The 25,451-nt window shown below is 41.4% G+C and overlaps 1 protein-coding gene across 3 annotated transcripts in view; it reads right to left on the reverse strand.

Moving 5' to 3' along the window:
- COL12A1 (collagen type XII alpha 1 chain) overlaps positions 1-8,894 on the reverse strand; it is a 148,033-nt gene extending 139,139 nt beyond the window's left edge. For all 3 annotated transcript variants that reach the window (XM_032215657.1, XM_032215655.1, XM_032215656.1), the window contains exon 1: positions 8,621-8,894. The gene's annotated coding sequence lies outside the window, so the exon portion shown is untranslated. The remainder of the gene's footprint in view (positions 1-8,620) is intronic.
- Positions 8,895-25,451: the final 16,557 nt, after the last annotated feature.

A 25,451-nucleotide genomic window follows, 5' to 3' on the forward strand; every position in this document is an offset into this window, starting at 1 on the left:
TGTTTGGCAACCAGTGCACCCATCCATCCATCCATCCATCCATCTATCCATCTATCCATCTATCCAATCATGTTTTTAGATTGCCCCTCTGCCTTTCCCATTTATGATGGTTGCAGCTTCCCACGGTCTTATGATCAGAATTTGTGGTCCTCACAGCCATCTTCCTATAAGCAAAGTCAATGGGGAAACCAGCGGGAAGTCACAAGTCATGATCATATGATCATGAGAGACCGCCTACTGCCAATCACCTCCACTCGACCAATTAGATCCCACAGATTAGGCCTCCTCCGAGTTCCATCAGCCAGTCAATGTCGACTGGCAACCACGCGGAGGAGAGCCTTCTCTGTGGCAGCTCCGACCCTATGGAACGAACTCCCCGTGGAGATTTGTACCCTCACCACCCTCCAGACCTTCCGCATAGCCCTTAAAACCTGGCTGTCCCGACAGGCCTGGGGCTAAAGACCTTAACCCTGCCCGAATAGTATGAATGTTGTGCTTTTAATGATGTATTGTCTTATATGTAACTTGGTTTGTCCTCCCCTCCCCCTGAACTGTGAGCCGCCCTGAGTCCCCCCAGGGAAAAGGGCGGCATACAAATAAAGTATCTTATCTTATCTTATCTTATGTTACTTAGTGATCATGAATGATTTTCAGGATGAGTTTAAAAAAAACATGCCTGGAAATGACACTGTAAGTTGGTGCATTCATGTCACATTTCACTTTACAACTGTGTTGCTTAGCAATGGAGTTGCCAATTCCACTTGAAGTCAGTAAATGAACTTCTTCAGAAGAAATGATGAACTGAAAACAGTTTCATTACAAACAGAGCCAACAATCATAGAGGGATAAAGAGCCAGTGAGAAGACTGTTTTTTTGGATTTCTTCTCCAGACAAGAAGAGAACCTTGGATTGCCCACAAGCACCCCAGACAGTTGCTCCTCATGAGATCACAAGATAGCCATATCCAGACTCTAAAAGGACATTGGATTTACGCATTTCCTTTTCTAACCACTTTCAGAAATGGCCTGTTAGCTGTTTTTTTAGCTATAGGAGCCTTTGAATCAAGAAGAATGTAAATTCTGGGTGAGCAGGTTTTCTTTTCAGCAAAAGAAAGATGAGGTTAATGACTTGAAAAAAACATTTTTGGAACAAAAAGCAAAAAGATGATTAGAATTTTAATTTTAAGAAGTTACAAATGGACTACGGGTATGGATGGGTTTGAAATAAAATTTGATAATTAATTATTATAAGAATCCTTCCTCTGTAAAAATGCTTTTGTTTTTATTTATTTTTTTAAAAAATGATAGGATGGGACTTGGAAGGTTAAGCACTAGAGAAAACTGGAAGGAATTAAAGGTTACAATTAAAGGAGAAGAGCATTTAACTTTACAACTAGTAGACTTGACTTACTAAATACAGAATGGAGCAAAATAACATTGGATGATATTTTTGAATAATGAACTGAGAAGTTAATTTTAAGAGTATCTGCCTTTATGGACAGATTCTGTTTCAAAAAATAGTATGGAAGAGGAGGAAGTATTATTGGGTAAGATCTGAGAGAGATCTGAAAATGGATTTTAAAACAAAAAGGTTACAATGATGATAAAGAAAAATATTCTATACTGGGCATACATAAGAAACCAATTGATATCTTAATAATTAGAAGAGATACAGAACTAGCAACCCAAGAGAGTGACTTGGATAATCTTCCTATACCAGATTTATAAAAGGATGTGTGTTAAATTTTTACTTTAATTTTTTTGAACTTTACGATAACTTTACGACAAAGAAAATGAAAAAAAATCAAGTTCTGGAGCATTATTTAAATGGGCTAAAGATCAAGATTATTAAAAAATAAAAAGAAGGAATGTAAAATTGGTTTATTTGATCAAGATAAAATAAATTGTTATCTCTGGTAACACTTAATGGAATTTTGCTGACATCAAGACTGAAATGATGAGGCTTGAAGAATTACTTATAGATAGATGGGATATGGCAAGAAAAGATCATTTGTTTTATTTTAAGAGAAGTGATATGTATTGTTTATACTTGTGATAAGGTGGGGAGTCATTTCTTCATATATTTCTTTTCTTTACTATATTTTTATTTTCTGCACCTATTTTTTTCTTTTTATCCTTTTAGTTTGTAGTAGTTTTCTATCACCGTAATTGTAAGCTTCAATGAAAATTACTAATAAACCAATTGCTGTTTGTAAGCGAGGAATATCTATGCTATCATGAGATATATTGAGTAAAATAATGGCAGCAAAGCAATGTAGTTATAGGAGTCTTTTAAATTAATGCATAATTCACATTAAATTTTGTCTAACTATGATAGTATAATTCACCATATATTCTTTTAAATATCATCACATGCTACATTATTTTATGAAGGGGGGAAAAATCAGTCCACAGTTGTCTATTTTAAATGCTATTCCAAGATGTCTTGCATAACTAGCTTCAGTGTGTGGCCGATTGTACAATGAATAGCCTCACCCTTCAAAATTGCCTGGCAAATCTCCTATCTTCTCCTAAGAGCACTGAGCTAATATACACAACATTCTGAAATTGCAGTAAATGGGCAGAGATCCCATTCTCTTCACAAAATGACATCCTTTTCTTTGTCCAGGCGTGGATACAACCTCTACCCACTAATTGCAATCCTGGAGAATCCTCAAATCTATACAGTTCTATTTCAATAAATACATATCGTTTCCTTGAAGATAAGACCTCCCTGGATAATAAGCCCAATCGGGCTTTTGAGTGCATGCGCTAAAATAAGCCCTCCCCCCCATAATAAGCTAACCCCTAAAATATTTAACCGCATGCGCAGCTGGTCCCCGCCATTTCCTGGAGGGAAAGGGGGGAACATGCCCCACATGCACCTGCCATCTACATGAAACAGTCTCGCGGAGGCCGCTCCCGCTAGGTACCACGCCCCTTCTCTTCGTGGCGGGCCCAGCAACGCTAGGGCTGGCAAGAGTGTGCCAGAAACAGAGACAGAACCTCCAGCTCTCTCTGGATCAGCTGATCCATGGGCCAAAGTTAAGGGGCCTCCTGCATCTCAACAATAGTAAGACCTCCCCAAGGTCAAGCACTTATTTTGGGGGTCAGGAAAACATGATAGAACAGGCATTTCCTACTTCCCTGGAACAGGTAGTCCTTGACTTACAAAGGTAATTCAGTCCAAAAAGTCACAAATCATGCCAATCATTAAGCAGGACATCACATGACTGTCCCAGTTTTTTGCAACAATTGTAAAGCAAACACTGTGGTCATTAAACCTACTATTTGCAATAGGCATTTTTTTGCAGGCAATCAGAAGTAAATTATAAATGCCAGTTTCGGGGGGGGGGAGGGAGACATCATAAATTATGGTCACATCTGTGCCATACTGCAAATGGCCACAAATGCAGACCAGTTGCTAAGTGGCAAAAAAAATGTGATCACATTATTGTGAAGGGGTGGGCGAACATCAGAATTTTGAATACAGGTTGCAATTACTTTTTTGGCATCTGTTGTAACTTTGATCAGTCACTAAGTGACTGGTCATTAAACGTGGACTACCTATAATCTAGAATAAAATTGCTAACCCCCTTTCCTGCACGATCATCAATATTTTTTTAAAATATTTCAATCAATATTTTTTTAAAGGCTCTAGTGCATTTAAAATTCTGCATTTCACACATGCACAGCGATAGTAGAAGAGCAATTCAAGCAGAAAGGGAAGGCGTATCTCGCTCTTTATGCTCCTGTCCACCATGCTTCCCTTGAGAAAATACAGGCATGGGCTCCAGTGATGGTAACGAAGAAGATTCTTTGCAAGAGAAAAAGCTTTCAATGCCCCTTTCAACTGGGAGTTCGGCTTCTTTTTCCACAACTGTTAAAGCAGTTAGTGAAGGGAAACCTTTGAAAGATTCACAGTAGTTTGGAAGGGTAATAAAAATTGGTCCCTCTACTTGCTACCCTTCTGCCTTTTTACTCCCACTCCTCCTTGCTTCCTAAAATCTGAACCAAATTATACACAAGGGGCTGTAACATATCCTTGAAATCTGACACCCACACTGAATAGCCCCAGACTCAACCAGATCATTTTGTTTTCATATACCCAGAGAAAGAACAACTCCAAAGGGAAAGATGAATGAGGAGGAGGAGGAGGCAGCCCATTACATCATCAGGCCAGAAATATACTGTTGCCTGCAAATCTTTAAACTGACATCTCTTCTCAAGTCAGCAATCCTTCTGATTATTTTTTATCTGTCTGACAGAACAATGTATTGATAACGCTAAATTTCAACTGAGCTCTGGAGCAGCCTTCTAGAATTCTGCATCTTTACAAATCTCAGAATACATTTTTTTTTACTAATAATGTAATGGGGTTTGAGGGCTTTATAATCTGAATCAAAACATATGTCTGGGTTCTATTAAAATAGCCTAACATAAAGGAAACAGAAGATGGATACTTAAGGCATTGTTTCTTTGATTCAGTCATGGAGGGGGGGGAAAGTTGACAATTAGAAAAGATACGTCAATGTGTGAGATTTACATAATTTAACCCGAGTTGTAGAATTCAGCATTATGAGCTTCAATGGTTTGCACTGTGAATTAAGGAGATTTTTAAATCTTCTACTCTTTTTCCAGACACTCCATTTTTAACCATTGTCTGATCTAGATTAAACAGCAATCAATCCTTGTCAAAAAAATAGCAGAGTAGGAAAGAAAATTTGGGGCATCAGATGGATTTAATAATTCGAATTGCGACAGCTATCTGGGTGGGTTTTTAAAAATGTACTCCTGCTCAAGGGTCTGGAGCTACAATCTAACATATGGTAGCTTTGGACACCCTTAATTTGTATGACTAAATCTAAAACTAAATGAACGTTTATCGAGAGTAAGTTCCATGCATATCAAGAGATTTTATTTCTGAAGAAATGAATAGGCTCATATAGCTAATGTAGTTAGCTTTTTTTTTGACAATAATTGACAATAATTTGACAATAATTCAAGTACTTTTGACAAGGATAATCAAATCTAACTAACTTTAATTCTTGTTGAGTACTGGATGAGCCTCAGACTGTGTTCTGACTCAAAAGATAGAGCTAGTAGCAGCATTTGGATATAAATATTACCTACTTAAATCTGTTTATTTTTTGTGCCTTCGATCAGTATTGACTCTAGGAAACTACATGGACAAGTCCCTGTACTTTTCTTGGCAAGTTTTAATTTGCTCTTGCCTGCTTCCTGTAGCTGAGAAAGAGCGATTGACCCAAAATCACACAGCTGACTTTTATACCTAAGGCAGAACTAGAATTCAGAGTCTCTTGATTTCAGGCCTGACACAATAACCACAGCACAAAACTGGCTCTTTAAAGTGAAATTGAGACTCTCTGAACCAGTGTTTTTTTTTGGCCATGCTAAACCTTGGTCATGGCTAAGCATCTCTAAAATCCTGGTCCCCCTTCCTCCGCCCCGACATATAATTCTTTCTTTACTCAAAAAGTGAACTCACTGCTGGTGGCGCAATACTGGAAGAAGGAAGATTAGCCTACTATTCAAGAATGGACATTGAAAGTAACAAACCTAGCTGAGATGGCTAAAATATCTGCATATCTCAAGGACCATTCAAACGAGAGATATAAACTGGAGTGGAGAAGATGGATTGACTATACTCAAAATAAATATGGGACTAAGAAATTCCAGATAGTTTATGACTGAAGAAACAAGGAATGATATAATCTGTTTAGAGCTAGCCTAGCAAAGAGGAGTTAAAGCTCAAATGAAAGACGATACTAACTTTTTGTTAAGTTTAACTTAGAATATCTTTGTTAAAGATTTATACCCTGTATTGGTTCTGGGAAGCTGGGGGGAGGAGGTTGGGGGGGGGTTGGGGAGAGGGTAGGGGGAAGGAGGTAAACATCTGTAAAAGTTTTTTTTTTCAAAATTTTCAATAAAAAAAGTGAATTCTATTCCCATGGAGGAAGCCTAAAAGGCTTCCTCCATGGGAATAGAATTCACTTTTTTTGGCAAACTAAAACTTGCCAAGAAAAGTTTAAACAAGGTTCAAATTGTCCCCATTAAAAATCAAATTTCCCCCCTGTGGGGGAACCACTGCTCTAAACTGAAGCTGAGATTTTCATATTGTTAATTTAAAGAATTAACTTGTGCTCCAGAATTTAATTGATTTTTTAAAACATTCTCTGGCTTCTGCTCTATTCATTAAGCAGTACACATATTAATCATCAGACTAATACCACACCCAATCTACTCAAAGCCAAGCAGTTGGCATAAATCATTAAGTAATTACCACATGAAGGGAAGAAATAGGTTTATGTTCTACAAAGGGAATTAAAGAAGAACAGGGGGGAAAAAACAGCATTGTATTAAATCGACCAACCAAACTGGCACAATTCACCAATACTTTGCTGGATCTAAGCCAAGAGTTGACACTCCAAAGAGGAAGCAGGCACACAGCATCTTTGTGAGTGCCAAGATGAAATGCTTTGTCAACCCTTCCATATTACACACAGACACATATTTCTAAGGATAATACATAGTGACTCCTACTTTGGTACAAAACCAAAAGGATCATCCAGGTTATTATTTTGGATCCATCACTATTCCCTTATGCACACAAAGACACAGACAGACAGATACACACGCAGAGACGCGCACACACTTAAACCGCGGGCAGAAAAATCGCATATTTGCTTAAAAATACATTTCAATGAAGGGAACGGAGAATCTACGCGTCTGACGAAGGCGTGTTTCCAGGCTTAGAGCGCCCTCTCTCGTGCAAACCCTTCTTCGCAAGGACCAAACAAAACCATGGAAGAAAGAACGATGAGAATACTTTAAATTTTTCTCCCAGTTACTTTCCTCCTAGAACTTCCAACCCTCAAGAGTGTAGAAACCTCTATCTGGTACCCTAACAAAGGATTTTTTAAAAAATGCTTCTGCTTTCCGTTGTAAATTTCATGAATTAATTTTCTTTCGGAAACGGGGAAGGCATTGATCTGGTTTCGCACCGTCACTCAAAGAGAAGCAAGACCTCGCCGGTTGATCAAAACTAGACCGACGCATTTTGGAGGCAATAAAAAGCACATCAATAAACAAACATGGCATAAAAATCCAAAGACAAATCCAGTAAACGCGCTACTTTGCTCCAGCAAGCCAAACGGCTGGGCATCACGAGAAATTTACATATAAGGAGCTGTTGCACAGCCCGGGGCTGGGGGTGGTGGGGGAGAGAGAAGGACCGGAGCGAGAGGCAAGAAAAAGAAGTGATTTAGGAAATACAGCACGAAGAAGAAAACCCTACTGCGGTTCTTTCCAGAATGACTCTGATATGCTGACTCTGTAAACCGCTTAGAGAGGGCTGAAAGCCCTATGAAGCGGTATATAAGTCTAACTGCTATTGCTATTCTGCATAGTTCTTGCAGGATTTACAGGAAAAAAGAATTAATAACCACCACCACCCCTCCACACACACACACACCGGTCAAACGAATAAAACAAAGTAGAAGAAAGTGACATCATATCTCAACTCTCTCTCTCTGGAAATGAATTAAACCAGAGCTTCTGTATGAAATTACAGGCAATCGAGACTTTGGCAGCACCAGCGGGAGAAAGCATCCCATTCGGGGCAGACTTCTCAGAAGCCAAGCGGCAAAAGCGGCTGTAGGAGAAGGGACCTCCCGCGTTATTCTCGCCACCCGCTCCTGATAGAGTCCGAGACTCTTTGAAGGGAGGAAGGGAGGGAGGAAGGGAGGAAGGGAGGAGGGGAGGAAGGAAGGAAGAAAGAAAGAAAGAAAGAAAGAAAGAAAGAAAGAAAGAAAGCAAAGAAAGAAAGCAAAGAAAGAAAGAAAGAAAGAAAGAAAGAAAGAAAGAAAGAAGGAAGGAAGGAAGGAAGGAAGGAGGAAGGAAAGAAAGAAAGAAAGCAAAGAAAGAAAGCAAAGAAAGAAAACAAAGAAAGCAAAGAAAGAAAACAAAGAAAGAAAGCAAAGAAAGAAAGAAAGAAAGAAAGAAAGAAAGAAAGAAAGCAAAGAAAGCAAAGAAAGAAAGCAAAGAAAGAAAGAAAGAAAGAAAGAAAACAAAGAAAGAAAGCAAAGAAAGGAAGGAAAGAAAGAAGGAAATGAAAGAAAGAAAGGAAAGAAGGAAAGAAAGAAAGTAAAAGAAAGGAAGGGAAGAAAGAAAGAAAACAAAGAAAGAAAGAAAGAAAGAAAGAAAGAAAGAAAGAAAGAAAGAAAGAAAGAAAGAAAGAAAGAAAGAAAGAAAGAAAGAAAAGCCAATAAAACGCCTATGAATCCCCAGATTTGCTCGATCCCCAAACAAGACACCGGCGTGCACTTGGCGCGTCTAGCATGACATGCCGGATTCCCAGGCGTTTTAACAGAACATCAACCGCAGCAACATCAACCCGACGGGCAATTTTTTTTTCTTTTTTCTCACGCGTAGCTTCGACCCGTCTTGAGGAATCTCGGACCCGCAGGCGCCAAGTGTGTGCGGGCGCGCGTGGGTCGCCTCCACGCACCCTGGCAAGGCTTGCTCGGGGTTGCCCAGAAGGGGATTTTCCAGCGGGTGGAGAGACGGGATTCCCTTGACTCCGCGCCGGGCGCACAGACCTTAAAAAGAGGGCGGCGATGGGACTTAAAAGCAGGGATGCCCGAGGATGAGCTCTGCAAGCTGCCGCTTTTTGGAGAGGCCAGGAACCGGGGGGAAAAGAGCTTCCCAAGCACCTTTGGGCTAAGGCGCGGCCGGGAGTAACAGCAGCAGCAGTAGCGGCGGCGGCGGCTGCGGTGAGAGGAGCCGCCTGGCTCGGTCGGGTTGGCGAGGCTGCGGCTGCGATGGGGTCGCTCCGTCAGGGAAGCCTCGCCTTCACCGAGTGGGAAGAGCCTCTCCTCAATCTTGCTACTTAATAGAGGGCTGTTCCCAAGTCTCCGCGGTTACGAAACGGCGGGAAAAGTGGACCGGTGCCATGGGATGATCTATGACTGCGTTCTCTCTTCGCTCCTCTCCAGCGGGGCTGCTTAAGGGAAGCGCCGGTTCTTCGCCTTCTGGAAAGTTGCGCATACCTCGCCGCATTCCTGAGGCATGAGGAGGCCCGAGCGAGCGCAGGAATTGCCTGGCCCGCCACGGAAGGTCGAGCTGGCGGGGGCGGGAGGGGGGGGGAAAGAGAGAGAGAGAGAGAGGAATGAGCGCCGGGGGGGGGGAGAGAAAGGGCGGCGAGGGGGCAGCATCTGCCTTGCCAAGAACGCACGTAGCCCTCTGGCTCTTCTCTGCTCCCGAGCCAAGCGGCAGCCGGCGCGGCAGTCCCTTGGCCGAGACCGCTGCCAGACAGACAGGGAGCTCCAAGGCGAAGATCCCGAGTATGTTTCGGTGGTGCCCGGGACGGCATGTGCCGAAATCCGTTGGGTTTCTGCCGGGAAAACTTCCGGTTTTTTGTTGTAGAAATGCTCCTTGATTGGGGGAATAACTCAAGTGGCGCAAATAATAATAATAATAATAATAATAATAATAATAATAATAATAATAATAATACAGCAACAAACTGGTGGGAACATCAGCCTGAAAAAGTCACCGAAAATCAGATGGTCAAGATCTTGTGGGATTGCCGTATACAAACCGACAAAATACTGGCGCATAATACACCAGACATCACCCTGGTTGAGAAAAATAAGGTCACAATCATAGACATCGCAATACCAGGTGATAGCAGGGTCGCCGAGAAGGAACATGAAAAAAATCGCAAAATATCAGGACTTAAAAATTGAAATTCAACGACTATGGCACAAACCAGCAGTGGTAATTCCAGTGGTAATTGGCACACTGGGGGCTATTCCAAAAGCACTGGAATTACATTTAAAACAGTTAAAAATTGACAAAATCACCATCAGTCAAATGCAAAAAGCCGCACTGCTTGGATCTGCACGCATATTACGAAAATACGTTACGACGTCCTAGGCCCCTGGGTGGGGCCTGACTAGTAACCAATGCCAAATCCGGCGAAACAACTGGCCGCTGTAATACAATTGTATAATAATAATAATAATAATAATAATAATAATAATAATAATAACCCACCCTACTTTGGGGGCGTTTTCCGAAATGGGAACCCATAATCACGTGTGCAGGCTTTCTGGAAACTCCGAAGTCTTAATCCAGGGATGGGGGGGGGGAAAAAACCCTGACTCTGCTAATATAATGTTCCATCTTTGCCTTGATACTAGATATCAGAACCCCTGAATCATACAAAGCTGAGTTGCTTGTCAATCAGAAAGGTCGGCAGTTCGAATCCCTAGGGTAGGTCTGCGCGAGCAGGCGGTTGGACTGGATGACCTCCAAGGTCCCTTCCAAGTCTTGTTAACTGTTGAATCCTTCGAAGAATAATTAAGCGCCCAGGAGACACAGGAACTAGGAAACGTGGCTTTCCTCTTCTCGGGATTTAATCTTTCCCTCCCCCCCCCCAATCCTTTACTCCCACTGCAATTTCTACCCCGTTCCCACCCCATCCATTCATATCTAGGGCGGCGCACACCACTACACGCGTTCTTCCCATTCACGTTTTTATTCAAAAGACTATGGATTCCCACAGATTTATTAATGAATCCTCAGGGAGGTTCCTTTTAGGGCAGTGTTTCTCAACCTTGGCCACTTGAAGATGTCTGGACTTCAACTCCCAGAATCCCCCAGCCAGCATTCGCTGGCTGGGGAATTCTGGGAGTTGAAGTCCAGACATCTTCAAGTGGCCAAGGTTGAGAAACACTGCTTTAGGGGCAAAGGGTTGGGTGGGGATAGATAACAGCCGTAGCCAGAGCATCCGATTTTAAAAGGGGGGCCTGGAGCAAGGTAGGCCGCGAGGCGGTCCATTCTTTCTCATCAGCACGTGGCCTGAAAGAGGAATTAAGCGGGAAAGCGCAGAGGGCGGCGCTTGAAAGAGTAAAGAACATTCCCAGGTTTGCCTCTGTTCCGCCACCAATCAGCTCGAAGGCGGCATCGATTCCCGTTGGTTGCGAATACCCCGCAAAGTTTAGTTTTCGTGCACCAGTAAAAACCAGGTGGGGGGGAATCGAAAGCAATCGATTCAGAAATTATATTAATTATAAGGGCGCTGCAGAACGGATCTGCTGTCTTTGCCCCAGGAAAGACAAAAATGTGCAAAAACTAACGCAGGCTTAAGAACCCCACGGCAGCTTCCAAAGCTGGGTTGGATGCGTTTCCTATCAATGCACCCAGCACTATTGCACCCATGCAAGAAAAGTATCACTCTTCAATTTACTCTCCTCCCGTAGACCAGTGTTTCTCAACCTTGGCAACTTGAAGATGTCTGGACTTCAAGTCCCAGAATTCCCCAGCCAGCGAATGCTGGCTGGGGAATTCTGGGAGTTGAAGTCCAGACATCTTCAAGTTGCCAAGGTTGGGAAACACTGCGGCGTAGACGGTTCATACTAACGCGAACACAATGGGAACACTAGTAGCGGCTCCCCCCCAAAAGGACTAAGCAGCCACGGAGGACGATATTCGAATAAAACGCCCAGCGATTCGATGTCTTTGAAAAGGACCCCGTAGAGGACTACACTACGCCCTGGGAGGATTGCCTCCAGCACCCACAGTTGAGTTTGAGTTTATTATATTTCTATGCCGCCCTATTCCCCGGAGGGGACTCAGGGCGGCTCACAACCAAGTCGAGGGGGGGGGGGCTTAGAAAAAGAATCGAGGCAGCGGTGGAACATCTGGATGTAGAGTTGCCACTTCCCCCAGTTACACCCAAATTGCTAACTGCCACTGCAAACCTGGACTGCAACTCCCATAATTCCTAATCGTGATTAAGGAGTTGTGGGAGTTACAGTTCAAGGCACACAGGGAAAGGCTGTTCTGAGGTTGCCTGGTTTAAGTTTTGATGCTAAAGCGTTTGGCAATTCAAACACAACAATATCTCCTAACTTAAGAAATCTGGGCTGGACTTCCTTATCTCTCCCTAAGAGAGAGATGCACAGCATCCTAAGCAGAGGCCGATGGTCGTTGCGAAGGAGTGTCACAAGGGCGTTTGGAGAGATTCCAAAATAGGGACGCGCTCCTATAACGAGTAGCACCAATTCACCGCACTTTGAAGCAAGACAAAATGCCCACGGCTAATAACAAATGACAAACTAATATTATTATTATTTTTTTAAAGATTGGGCAACCATTATGTCCGGGGTAGCATAAGTACTTCTCTGCTTTGAGCTGGGGGTTGGACTAGAAGACCTCCAAGGTCTCTCTCTCTCCGCACTACATGATTCTATGAACACCTAGACCAGTGTTTCTCAACCTTGGCAACTTGAAGATGTCCAGACTTCAACTCCCAGAATTCCCCAGCCAGCGAATGCTGGCTGGGGAATCCTGGGAGTTGAAGTCCTGACATCTTCAAGTGGCCAAGCTTGAGAAACACTGCTTTAGGGCCAAGGGGTTGGGTGGGGGTAGATAACAGCCGTAGCCAGACCTCCAAGGTGTGTCTCTCTCCGCACTACATGATTCTATGAACACCTAGACCAGTGTTTCTCAAGCTTGGCAACTTGAAGATGTCCGGACTTCAACTCCCAGAATTCCCCATTCGCTGGCTGGGGAATTCTGGGAGTTGAAGTCCGGACATCTTCAAGTTGCCAAGCTTGAGAAACACTGACCTAGACAGACCGCAGGAATTAATTCAAGAACAATCAATCGGCGCGTAATCGCCATCGCTGATCCCCGTGGAAAAAAAATATCAGATTAAGCATTTTAGCCGTTCTGGTTCCAATTAGGGTCACAGCACTTGGGGGGTTTGCGGAATGCCTTTCCTTAAGGCACTTCGTAGGTATCGGAGCGCCCCTAGCAATAGCAGTTAGACTTATATACCGCTTCATAGGGCTTTCAGCCCTCTCTAAGCGGTTTATAGAGTCAGCCTACTGCTCCTCTCCTCCCAGGTTGTGAACGCGCGGGTGCGCGCACTCACATCATCGGCTGCCCACTCAAGTCAACAAAAAAGACGGATGAGTTTGAGTTTGAGTTTGAGTTAATTGAGAACAAATCCGACAGCCGGCTACCCCGCCTAGATTGTGGGGAAAGAGGACAACGTCCACGTTCTCGGTTAAGCCAGAAAGGAAGAGGGGGGGGGGGGTTACATCAATAACGGCTTCCCCGCCGTACCACTTTCATCCCTTGGCTCTTTTACCGGCCGGGAGATGTGGCCACCAAGCCCAACCTCTGCTTCGTCCCCCGCCGATCAGCATCCAACCTCCGCTCTTCTCCAGGAAATCGAGCGAGTCCTTCAGCCCGTGGTCCAAAGGTAGAGACACCCCCCCCCTTTCATAGGCTTACCTGCTTGGGATGACAGAGCTTCAAGGCGTGCGGGGGGAAATCAACTTAAGCTCTGTTCTTGATACGTCCCTCGCTCCTTTAACACACACACACACCGAGTAAGAGACCCTTACTCGGAGGCTTGGAGGGGATGCGTCTCCATCCAAGCCACGCAAGGCGAACGGTACCTTCAATAGCAATAGCAATAGCAGTAGACTTATATACCGCTTCATAGGGCTTTCAGCCCTCTCTAAGCGGTTTACAGAGAGTCAGCATATTGCCCCCAACAATCTGGGTCCTCATTTTACCCACCTCGGAAGGATGGAAGGCTGAGTCAACCCTGAGCCGGTGAGATTTGAACCGCTCAACTGCTGATCTAGCAGTAGCCTTCAGCTAAACCCACGGAGTTTAGAAAGAGGGGAAAGCGGAGGGGGAGAATAGTTTGCAAGGGGATGAGAATAAAAAAAAGAGGTGCGTAAAACGGGGCGGGTGGAGATGGGGAGAGGGGTAAAGAAAGAAAAAAGCCAGCCTTTGGGGGGAGACAAGCCTCGTTCCTTCGCGAGTGGCCCCAAGACTTTCGCCTCCTGCCTAGACATTTACAGAACCGACGTACATGATGGCCCACGCCCCTCCGAGTATTAGATCCTCGGCGCCTCTTCGTTGGCTGCGGCTGCGGTGGCACCTGGAGATGGTCAATCCCTGCCGTGGTCCTGCATCTTCCGAGCGATGGGCTTATGGGCTTCAACCTCAAAAAAAAAAAAAAGCCCGCTTGCAGAAGAACAAAAGGTCCCAGCTTCCCGGCAGGGCTATATCCAGGGAACTCTCGTTAGCTAAGCACGCGTTTTCTTGTTCGATTCTTCCCACCATTCAGAAGGGTTGCTTTTTAACCCTCCTCTGCGCGACCTTTCCACAAAAGAATTGGAGTAGGAGGGTGTAGGAAATCCGAACAAGGGTAATTTGTTGTCCAATAGCGCCCCCTGGCGCTATCAATTGCTATTGCATTCATTCATTTTTGTGCATTGGATAAGGAAATCATTATATACTTTATTCGTTAAACATGAAACTCAGCCAACCGAACATTCAAAAAGGCATCACAAATACCAGTGACTGGTGTTAATGGTTGATACGGTTTGCTGCCAGCGTCCTAGGTATTTTTTTCATTTCATTTTTTCATTTTATTAGGATTTATAGGCCGCCCTTTTCCCTGAGGGGACTCAGGGTGGCTTACAATCATAGGGAAGGGGGTGAAATGCAAAAACAAACAATATGTGAACAAAATAAAATAAAATGATAAAAACACAACTTGCATTCAACACTCAACACTCGGGCGGGGTGAATTAGAAACCTATCCCCAGGCCTGTTGGGATAGCCAGGTCTTAAGGGCTGTGCGGAAGGTCTGGACGGTGGTGAGGGTACGTATCTCGACGGGGAGGTCGTTCCACAGGGTCGGAGCTGCAACAGAAAAGGCTCTCCTCCGTGTAGTCGCCAGTCGGCATTGACTGGCGGATGGAATTCGGAGGAGGCCCAGTCTGTGCGATCTAATCGGTCGGAGGGAGGTAATCGGCAGAAGGCGGTCTCTCAAGGTATCAACCAAGTACCTTCTTAAAAGGTGTTCTGAGTAGCGCAGTTTTTGCAGTTCCGCTGGTGTTATTGCAGGAAGCTGCAATTTGTTGATGTATCTTGTAAAATTCTTGGACATGGTGCCAAGTGCCCCGATGACAATGGTATCACTGTTACATGCTTCCATAACCGTGTAGTTTCGATGGCCAGGTCGCGATATTCATTATTTTTTCTAGTTCTTTTTCTTCGACTCTGGGCATCTCCAGGAACAGCGATATCAATAAACTGTACACTTCGGCCTCTACAAACTGTGATATTTGGTGTGTTGTGCTCCAAATGACGATCTGTTTGTATTCAAAAGTCCCACAAGATCTCACCTTCTCATTTTCGATAACGTTTTCCACTTTATGTTCCCATGACTTTCTGGACACGGGTAAATCATATTTTTAACATAATGACCAGTGGATTAATTTAGCAACTCGGTCCGTGTCCTAGCTTTGTAATCAGTTTGTGCAATTTTGCTGCATTCACATATTAAATGTGAAGCAGTTTCGACTTTGTTATTGCAAAGTCGGCAATTTGGGTTGTCAGTGGATTTTGTATCTTCGCTTTCATGACATTAGTTTGTAGTGCTTGTTCTTGAGCAGCCAGTATTAAACCTTCCGTTTCTTTCTTGATAGTTCCCATCTTAAGCCATGTCCATGTCAAGTTGTCATCACATTTTCCTTCCATGTTTTCAAGTGCTGTCCATGCAAAGCTTTGGTTTTCCATCTATTTAATCTGTCATCCAGCTGGTTTTTCCTTATATTCTGCCTTTGTTTCTGTTGTTTTTATGCTGTTCTCCGTTTCACAGCCTGCAGCAATTTTCTGTACTTTGATTGACATAATCATTCAAACTTCATTTTTCTTCTTCTACAGTTTGATGAGTTGCAATACCCCCCTGCCCCCTATTTTTCTTGGCCGGTACAACCTGTCGATGTCACTTCGTGGATGTAAAGTGTGTACATATTCAAAAGTTTGTGTGTTTTCCGGTGCAGTTCAGCCAGAGTCCAGTTGTTGATTCCAGCTGAGTAGCATATCACTGGAACTGCCCATGTATTAATGGCTTTAATTATGTTTCCAGCATTCAGCTTTGATTTTAATATTTTGTGGACCCTCCTGATGTATTCCTTTTGTGTTGACTCTTTGACTTTTCCATTCAAGATGTTATCTGCTTCCAATATGCCTAGGTACTTATTATTATGTGGTTAATCTTTGGTGAGATTCACAGCCTTCGGGGCTGGTTGGTAGTTCAACAGCTCGAGTCCTAACCAAGGACTTAGGAACTGTTAAGGTAACGTCGGAGGATATAAGCTGTTCCAAGTAGGGTGGTTTTTATAGAATCAGAATGTTCAAGTCTGATAAATTTAAAATGTCCAAATAGCAAGGCAGCCCTTTAGGTATTGTTCCAAGGGCTCCAATTACAATTGGGACAACACATGATTTCTTTTTCCACAGTCGCTCAACTTCATTTGCAAGTCCCGGTACTTTGTGATTTTTTCTTGCTGTTTATCTTCAATTCGTGCATCTCCAGGTATTGCAATGTCAATAACCATACTTTTTTCTTTTCAACTATTGTTATTTAGGTGTGTGGTGGGCCAAGTGCCTGTCAGTCCTGAATTCTGAGTCCCACAAGATCTTGACTTTTTCATTCGCTAAAATCTTTTGAACCTGATGTTCCCAGTGGTTTTTGCTATACTCAAATCCAAACTTTTGGCACAATTTCCAGTGAATGATCTTAGCAACGCAGTCATGGCGTTGTGGGTAGTCAGTTTGTGAAATTTTGCTGTACCCACTGATCAAGTGGTTGGCTGTCTCGTCTTCTCATTACAGAGGGCAACATTTGCTGTTGGTGGTAACATGTGAATTTTTGCCTTCATGCAGTTTGTGGCTAAGGCTTGTTCTTGAGCTGCCAAAATAAAGCCTTCTGTTTCTTTTTTCAGTGCTCCTGATCTTACCAGTTCCAGGTTAGCTGTTGGTCAGCTTTGGCCTTCAATACTTTTCAATATTAGCTATGCATAGCTTGCTTTCCAATTTTCAGCTCGCTTCTCAATTACTTCTTTCTTATATTCAGCTTTTGACTTAGCTGTCTTAAAAGGCCTCCATCATTATTATTATTATTATTATTATTATTATTATTAGTAGTAGTAGTAGTAGTAGTAGTAGTATAGTAGTATCTTTATTCATTAAACATGAACTCAGTCAACTGAACATTAAAAATGTATCACAAATATCATGGACTGGTGCTGATACAGGTTGCTGCCAGCAGCCTAATCGTTTTTGTTGCCAGCATCCTTGTTGTTGTTGTTGTTCCTTTCTAACAGCAGCTTCCACTCTCATTGCCTGTGGTTCCTGGTGTGGCCCGTCCCCTTCACCATTGTCCTGGGCAGCCATTTCATCCTGGACTTCCAAGCTGCTATGCTTTCTGCTGGTCAGCAGTTACTTTATATACATTCTTTGATTGATTCAATGGTGGCCCATTAAGTCAATAAATCATCCCAGAAGCACATGATTGATTGATTTGTCAATCATATCTAGGAACTACCCATCTCCCTCACAGAGTGACTCTGGGTGGTATACAAATAAAATATTAAAAGCATGAAAACAATATATAAAATTTAAGAGAGTTAAGCAATGTTTTAAAAAAGTAAAAGTCTAGGGGAGGACTTTTGGGGCAGGAACTATCCCAGTGGAGGGTTTCAAAAAATTTTTGAACCTACTCTGTGGGTGTGGCCTCCTTTTGGGAGTGGCTTGCCGCCATGTGACCTGGTGGGAGTGGCTTGCGGCCATGTGTTCTCTCTCTCCTCTCATCTCTCTCATCTCTCATCTCTCTCTCTCTCTCCTCGTCTCTCTCTCTCTCTCCTTCCTTTTATCTCTCTGTCCCCTTTCCCTTTTTTTCCTTTCATCTCTCTCTTTTTCTTTCTTTTTTCTTTTTTATTTATTTTCTTCCTTTCTTTCCTCTTTCTTTCTCTCTCTGTGTGAGGTCTGTCTGTCTCTGTGTGTGTGTGTGTGTGTGTGTGTGTGTGTGTGTGTTTGTTTGTCAGTGGTGGGGTTTCAAAAAATTTTGGAATCTCTTCTGTAGGTGTGGCCTGCTTTCCTGGGTCCACTGGTGGAACCTCTTCTAACCGGTTCGGTAGATTTGACAAACCAGTTCTACCGAACTGGTGCGAACTGGTAGGAACCCACCTCTGAACTATCCCCATGGCTGCATGCTACTCTGTGAGTGTTAAGCAAGGCTACAGAGGTATGGTTCAGAACGTTTCAGAAAGCCAGGAGAGTGGGGCCTGCCTCACTATTGGGGGAAGAATGCTGTCTTTCTGGATCCCACTGGTCAGAAGTATTTGGCTGACGGGGTCCAGAACATGCCTTCCCTGCCTGACCAGTGGAACAGGCTGATGTAATGGGACTATGAAGATGGTTTCATAGTTAACCTGAACCCATCTTGACTTTGACCCAGAAGCAGCTTGTGCAACAGAGGTGTTACGTTCCCTCTCACTCTTATATCTCCCAGTAAGCAATCTTTCCATTTCTGTCCAGGCTGTGTGAAGCATGCTTCCCCTGCTCTTTCAGTCTCTGCCCACAGTATGGCATCCGTCCTTTTCCTTTGCTTTAATTTGTAAACATCTTTAAATTCTTTTTTTTTACAATTTGTTTTTATTTTAAACATAAAAAAACAACATAAAAAAATCTCATCCATTACATACAGCATGTCGTTTGGTTACATGTTGTAGCATAAGTGCAGGTATGCATAGGCATGCTGGAACACATATGCGGGACCACAAACAGCAGTAACGATTATTTCCATATAAGGCCAGTAACACAAACTGCTGATTTTGAGCATTATGTAGGTCAGAGTTTTGTGTGGCAATAGATGATTTACCATACCATAGACTTGTATAACCATGATTGGCCTACATAGACCTTGCAACTCCACCTTTCTTTGTGTATACTCAATAAAAGAGGCCCCGGACTATGCTCTGGGTCATCTCATCCCGAGGGAACTTGTGTCCGTGTCTTCCTTCATCATTGGCCTCATGGGCGACCCGCGGAAAAATCACAGTTACAAGTGTTGTTTTGCATCCATATTCTCAATTACATTTACAATCACAGATTTTTCATCTAATATAACTAGATAACTCACTTTCATTGTACAGTGTATATTCAATTACAATTAATATATTTTTCCCAATAACTTAATTCCCTTACATTCTTGAGTGTCTGTTTAATAGCAATATACCTTTATATATCACACAACCCGATATGAAAAAAAATTACCAACCATTTATATTTGAATATCACTGTTTCAATTATGTATAATCCCACCATCAACTATCGAGTATGCTTATGTTCATTATTGTCCTTGTACATCATACATTCAAACAAAGATGTTATCCCTTCATTTTTCAACAAGGTATTCTAAATAATCACTTCATATATATACCAATTTTAATTACTTCCTTATTAAAATTATTTATCAACAAGATATCTTTATAATATATACTTAGAGATACATTATATCACCAATCCTCTATCAAGTATACATAAATTCATTGTTATCCTTATCCATTTTAAAAACAAAAGTTCTAAAGTATTCAATTCATATATGTATCAGTCTTTCATTGTATCATTGTTAGTCTATTTCACAGCATAATTATATTATCACTTAACTCCTTCAGTTAAAACATAAGTAAAACATTTTTCATTTCCAGGTTTTTTTCCCCCAGCCACTGATAAAACAAGTCCCATATCTTATAAAATTGCTCGTCTTCTTGTTCTCTAATTTCAAATGTCATTCATTTCAGCACACTCCATTATTTTCCGAATAACTTCTTCCTGTTTTGGTATTGTTTCATTTTTCCAGGTAGGAATCCAGGAACAAAGATCAACCTGATCCCAATTGCTTTAATCGTTGAAGCATCAAAGCTACTAAGGTATCATAAGGATAAGAAATTAAAAGAAAAGGTATGCTTTAGTGTCAAAGGAGATAATCTGAGGAGGTTGAAGACATTCAGGTGTGCAAATAGCGTGACACTAGTGAAGCCAGAACCACCTGTAAAGGGGGGGAGAAATAACACAGCAACACAGGAGCCAATCAGTGAAGTTTGCCTTCCTTGTAAGTTAAAGGGTCAAAAACCAGAGGAATAACTAACGAGGTCTTGTGATGGCCATAGCTAAATTTCTTAGCTGCACTTAGTTTGCACTGAATTCAAAATTCAAAGTCAAAATAAAACTCCTGGCATAGATTCCAACGGATGCTAGTTCAACTAATTTGGAAGTAAATCCCATTGAAATCAGTGTGTGTTTGAGATCGTTGCTAGATGATCCACTTCAGCTTTGCTAGACAAATGCCCTGATACTCTTCCAGCCAATTACCCGATACAAGCTAGAAATAATGTTTCCTGCAGCAATGGCAGGTTGTCCAATCAACAAACCATGATGCTACCACCTGTATGCTTTGTAATTGGTGTGATGGTTTGGTTTCTACTTATATATTGACTTCTACATAGCCTAAAAGTACCATCTTTCTCTAATAGCAATAACAATAGCACTTAGACTTATATGCTGCCCCATAATGTCTTTTCTGAGTGGTTTACAATCTCAGCACATTGCCTTTAACACTTGGGTCCTTATTTTACCGACCTCCTAAGGATGGAAGGCTGACTCAACCTTGAACCCATCAGGATTGAACCTCCAGACTGTGGGCAGTTTGCCTGAAATACTATATTCTAACCATTGAACCTCCAAGGCTTCTCTATAAATGTTCCTCCAGAGGTTTGGATGATTCATTCAAATGCTTTTTGGCAAAACTGAGGTGACCAAGTTCTTCCTCTTAAGGAACCATCATTTGTATCTTGCCATGGTCTCATGAATCCCATTTTACCTACCATTTTCTATTGGTAGAATTATTGACAAACAAGGTAAGAGAGTTTGCAGATCCCTCGTTGTTTTTCTAGAGCTTTTGAGGCTTCCAGGTTACATTTATTTTGAAGTTATCCAAATCTCCATTTCAAGATTATGTTTCTGACTCTCCATTGTAGTTTATCCCAAACTGAGAGACATCAGTGCCTTCTTAAAAAAATATTTAGAGGACCTTCTGTAATTTCTTTTGAGCAAGTCATGAAATATCTCTAGAATCTATGTGATGAGCACATCATTATAAGTGGAATCAGTAGTTGTGAGATTCATATAAAGTTGGCCAAATTATCTCTGATTGTTTAATGAAGAACGTACGCAACTGGACTTAGTTGTACACTTAATTGAATTTATTCAATTAAGAGAGGCAATTACTTTTACACAGGGGTGTAAAACAGGGTGTCAAACACAAGGCCCGTGGACCAGATCTGGACTGTGATGTGGTCAGATCCGACCCATTGGGCCGTCCTGGAAATGTAAAGAGCTGGCCCTCATTGCTTCATCCTGGTCTACCCACATTGCTTCAGCCCAGTCCACCCAATATGAAGACTAAATATCGAGCCCGAGTGACTTCGGCCTGGTCTACCCAATGTGAAGAGGAACAGCTAGTTTGGGAAATGGCATCAAGCTGGCCATGCCCACCCAATTGGCCACGCCCAGTGAGTGGCGTCAAGCTTGCCACGCCCTCCCAGTTGGTCACAACACATCCTGGCCCCCCCCCAAGGTCAACCAGAGTCTGATGTGGCCTTCAATGAAATCGAGTTTGACACCCCTGCTCTACAACATTGGATAATTCTGTTTATGAAATAAATGAAACAAGCACCAAACTCTGTTATTTGTTCACATCCTTTATATCACAAAGATTCACATGAAGCTCTGACACATTCAAAGGCAACCAAATGCAAAAATTCAGAAAGCTTGAAAGGGGAGACAATGCTTTTCTTGAATTCCATACTCAGAATTCAGAAATGAAAAGCTGCATTCATCCACATGAGTATAATCAAGGACTCAAACTATAAATCTGGGGGGGGTGGGGGGAACCAAAAACATGGAAAGTTGGATGAAGGCTTCATGGAAAAGATGAATATGAGAGCAAGTAAAAGAAGTGAAGTAAAAAGAATATAAGACAATTATGTTAATCCCTGATAGTGAATTATAGTTGAAACTTTAGAGAAAATTAGGCAAAGAAGAAACATTTGAATCATAGGTTTACTAGAAAAGTATTTATTTGGGGAAATATTTTTCAGTTCTTCAAAAGCTTTCAGAAAGTTCTAGAATATTTTCTAAGAAAATGATGAAGTATTACCTAGGGAATGCATGCATTAGGTTTTCCATATACCTTGAAAAAAATGACCAACTGCTTATAAGAAAATGCACACATTTGGCTGTTTAATAAATGTAGGATGCTTTTTCTACAACCTATATATTTTTATTTATACTGTATATTTTTTTATACAACCCCAACACTGTGAACTCTTAAAACCTCAGTCATACATCTCATCTTATTTTTACCAATAAAGAATTGTTACGCAATATCAGTTACAACATTAGATTACATGTAATGTGGCCAATTTCTACAACTTTGCTGTTCAAAAAGTGCTGTGACTTTACCTTTTGTTTTTCAGTACATCTCAATAACGTATTCCATCAATGGTTGTGCCATTCCAAAATGACATCATTGAGACCTGTTTTTAGACACAGTGGTTTGGTTTTTCTCATCATAGTTCAATGAAAATAACGAAGGATATCACTAGTCACTTAAGTGCCTATTTCCCTGCATTGTCCTTTCATTTCCCATACTACATGCTTTGATTAAACTCATGTGAAGTACCCGTGGTACGCCCATGAGGCCAATGTTGAGAAAAGACACGGACATGAGCTTTCTCGGGATGGAGCGACCCAGATTGGGGGTCTGGGAGCCCCTTTTATTGAGATAGGACAAAGGCAAGGAGGAGCAATCAGCATGTGATTTAAGATAGCCTGTCAAACTACAATTGCTAATCTACTGCTCAGGGAAGTTCTGTCTATATATGGTCATATCCTGGTCAGGATGTTTTATCTTTTGGGACTTGTTTTTCCCTGTGTGGTTCAGCATGGCTGCGCATGCCCTGTTATGCACTGGGTCATGGGTGACCGCTACACCTACACAAGGAGTTATATGACAACAAACTCAGTGAATTTTGCCTCCCCCCAAAATATATTTATTGTAGTGAATGGCTGTAAAATATCGAGAAGGGAACAGCATAGTTCTAATCTTTTCCTTGTTAAACAGTAAATAATTTAAGAACAGTTCTTCTGATATAAAATCTATGATTTTAGCATGTGCCATATTCTTAATTTTGAATTACAATCAATATTGATGTTTTTGTTCATGAAAAAATGTATTAATTTCTCAGGAGGACAAAAGAAAGCTTATATATTTAAGTATGCCTTTATTTCAAACATAAGAAAGGCTTATATATCAGACCTCCTGTGCAGTTTTAGTGAAACATTCGTAATTTGTTCCTATCTTGAATTCTTTCATGATCCAAATTTGACAAGAATTCTTAAGTAATTACTTGAAAAGATATGAATAATTTATTATTCCATTTTTGTCTTTTAGACCAAGCAAAGAAGAAATAATTCCTGCAAGTGTTTCTATTGCAAGCATATCCTCTTTACAGCAACTGCCTGAGGACTAAAACAATACTTTCAGATGTCCTTCTCTTTTATGGTGGCTAGTTTGTGCTTTTGTGCTATAAGGGAAAAAATGAAAGTGATAACTGCTACGTTAAAATGTGTAATATTTTTAATCTTTTCATTCCATCTATAAATGTAACTTTAAGCAGTTTAAATGTTGTTTTAGCAAAAACATTTAAAATAGCTAAGCTCAGAACGAGTTCAGAACTAATTTAATGTTTTAGCATTACAAAGACAAAAATGTTGAAATAGTAATGAATAGTAGACATGGGACTCTTTTTTAAGTGGAACTAAATAACAATTTATCATAGCATTGGTTTCTTTATTTGATGTTACCTTTACATGAAATTTTAAAACATTATGCCAACATATTAATAATACAAAAAGCCTGGAAAACAAACCATAGCAAAAAACATAGAAAATACCATCTGAGCAGCCGTTGCACATGTGTTTAGATATCATTGAATATTTTGTTATTTCCTTTGAAGCAATAGAGAAGAAAATCTTCTGCCTTTCCCCATTCTCTCTGGAAAGTTAACAGCTTAAGAGAAGTTTAACCGTTTAATTTGTATGTAGGAATCACTTAACATATCTCTTAATTATCCCTTTCAATGCCCAGAATATATGAATCCAGAAATCGGTGAAAACCTAACTGTAAAATTAGACACTTTTTTTCCTTTTAAAATCTACTCTGCCCAGAAGTGTGTTTTAACTTCTGGTATATCTCTGATTTACAATGTATAGTATACTGACTTACCGGAGCGCAAATTGTTTTGAACAGTAAGATGTGTTTTTGAAAAAAAATGTGTATTTGGCAAGACTGAATCCAAAAGGTGAAAACATTGGATGCATCCTATTCCAGAAGCACCAAGCATATACGCCCCCCCCCCTGACTCCATGGCTACTTACAGTTAACATCTATGAAAGATGACCTCATAATCTACATTCTATATCAGTAAATACTAAAGGGAGGAGATTAAAATCAAGAAGATAGCAGAGTTATTTACTAAAATCATTTGAAAAGTGGATGGCAGGTGTTTTTTTTTAAGTTTGTGTACCATTGTGAATTTGCAATATTTCTGCATAAATATGACCTAAAAGTGGTATGTTTTCTGCACAAATCATAAAACTAATGATAACCTAATTAAACAATTGAATCAAAAACATCATAGATGTTCTTGTATTGATAGGTATACCATTTAGGGACCTAGAGTTCCTACCTACTTTCCTATGATATCCCATGTTTCTCTGCATTTCATTGAATTAATCTCTACTAGTCAGGTAGTAACATCATACATTGCTCAGGTATTACAGCCAGAAAGCACACTTGGTATAAGTTCACCTTTGCAATGAAGAACTTCTTCGCTTGTCCCAAGTTGTTGAAGGTCTAAGGCTAAGATATTCCCCAGTCTTTAGTTTTCCTATAAACTCACAATTTGCCAAGCAATTTTAAATTACAAATGCCCCTTTCTTGCAACAGCAGTGCCTGAGTTAGCAAATTCATGCTACATTCTGGGTCTTAATTGTCCCAATTAATGTGTTGTATGTTATGTGTATCTGTGAGGTGGTTTCATAAATTATAGCAGGAAGCATACATTTCAATAATGCTTATGTCCAAATAGAAAGCTCCCACAATTTCTAAATGCTATATCACTAAGGACAGACATAACTAATATGCAGTAAAATATTTACTTTTATGCTCTTAGCCTACAAATAACAAAACTGAAATAGCAATAGCAATAGCAGTAGACTTATATACCGCTTCATAGGGCTTTCAGCCCTCTCTAAGCGGTTACAGAGAGTCAGCATATTGCCTCCAACAATCCGGGTCCTCATTTTACCCACCTCGGAAGGATGGAAGGCTGAGTCAACCCTGAGCCGGTGAGATTTGAACCGCTGAACTGCTGATCTAGCAGTAGCCTGCAGTGCTGCATTTAACCACTGCGCAAC

The sequence above is a fragment of the Thamnophis elegans genome, chromosome 4, assembly GCF_009769535.1.
Source record: "Thamnophis elegans isolate rThaEle1 chromosome 4, rThaEle1.pri, whole genome shotgun sequence".
NCBI lineage: Eukaryota > Metazoa > Chordata > Lepidosauria > Squamata > Colubridae > Thamnophis > Thamnophis elegans.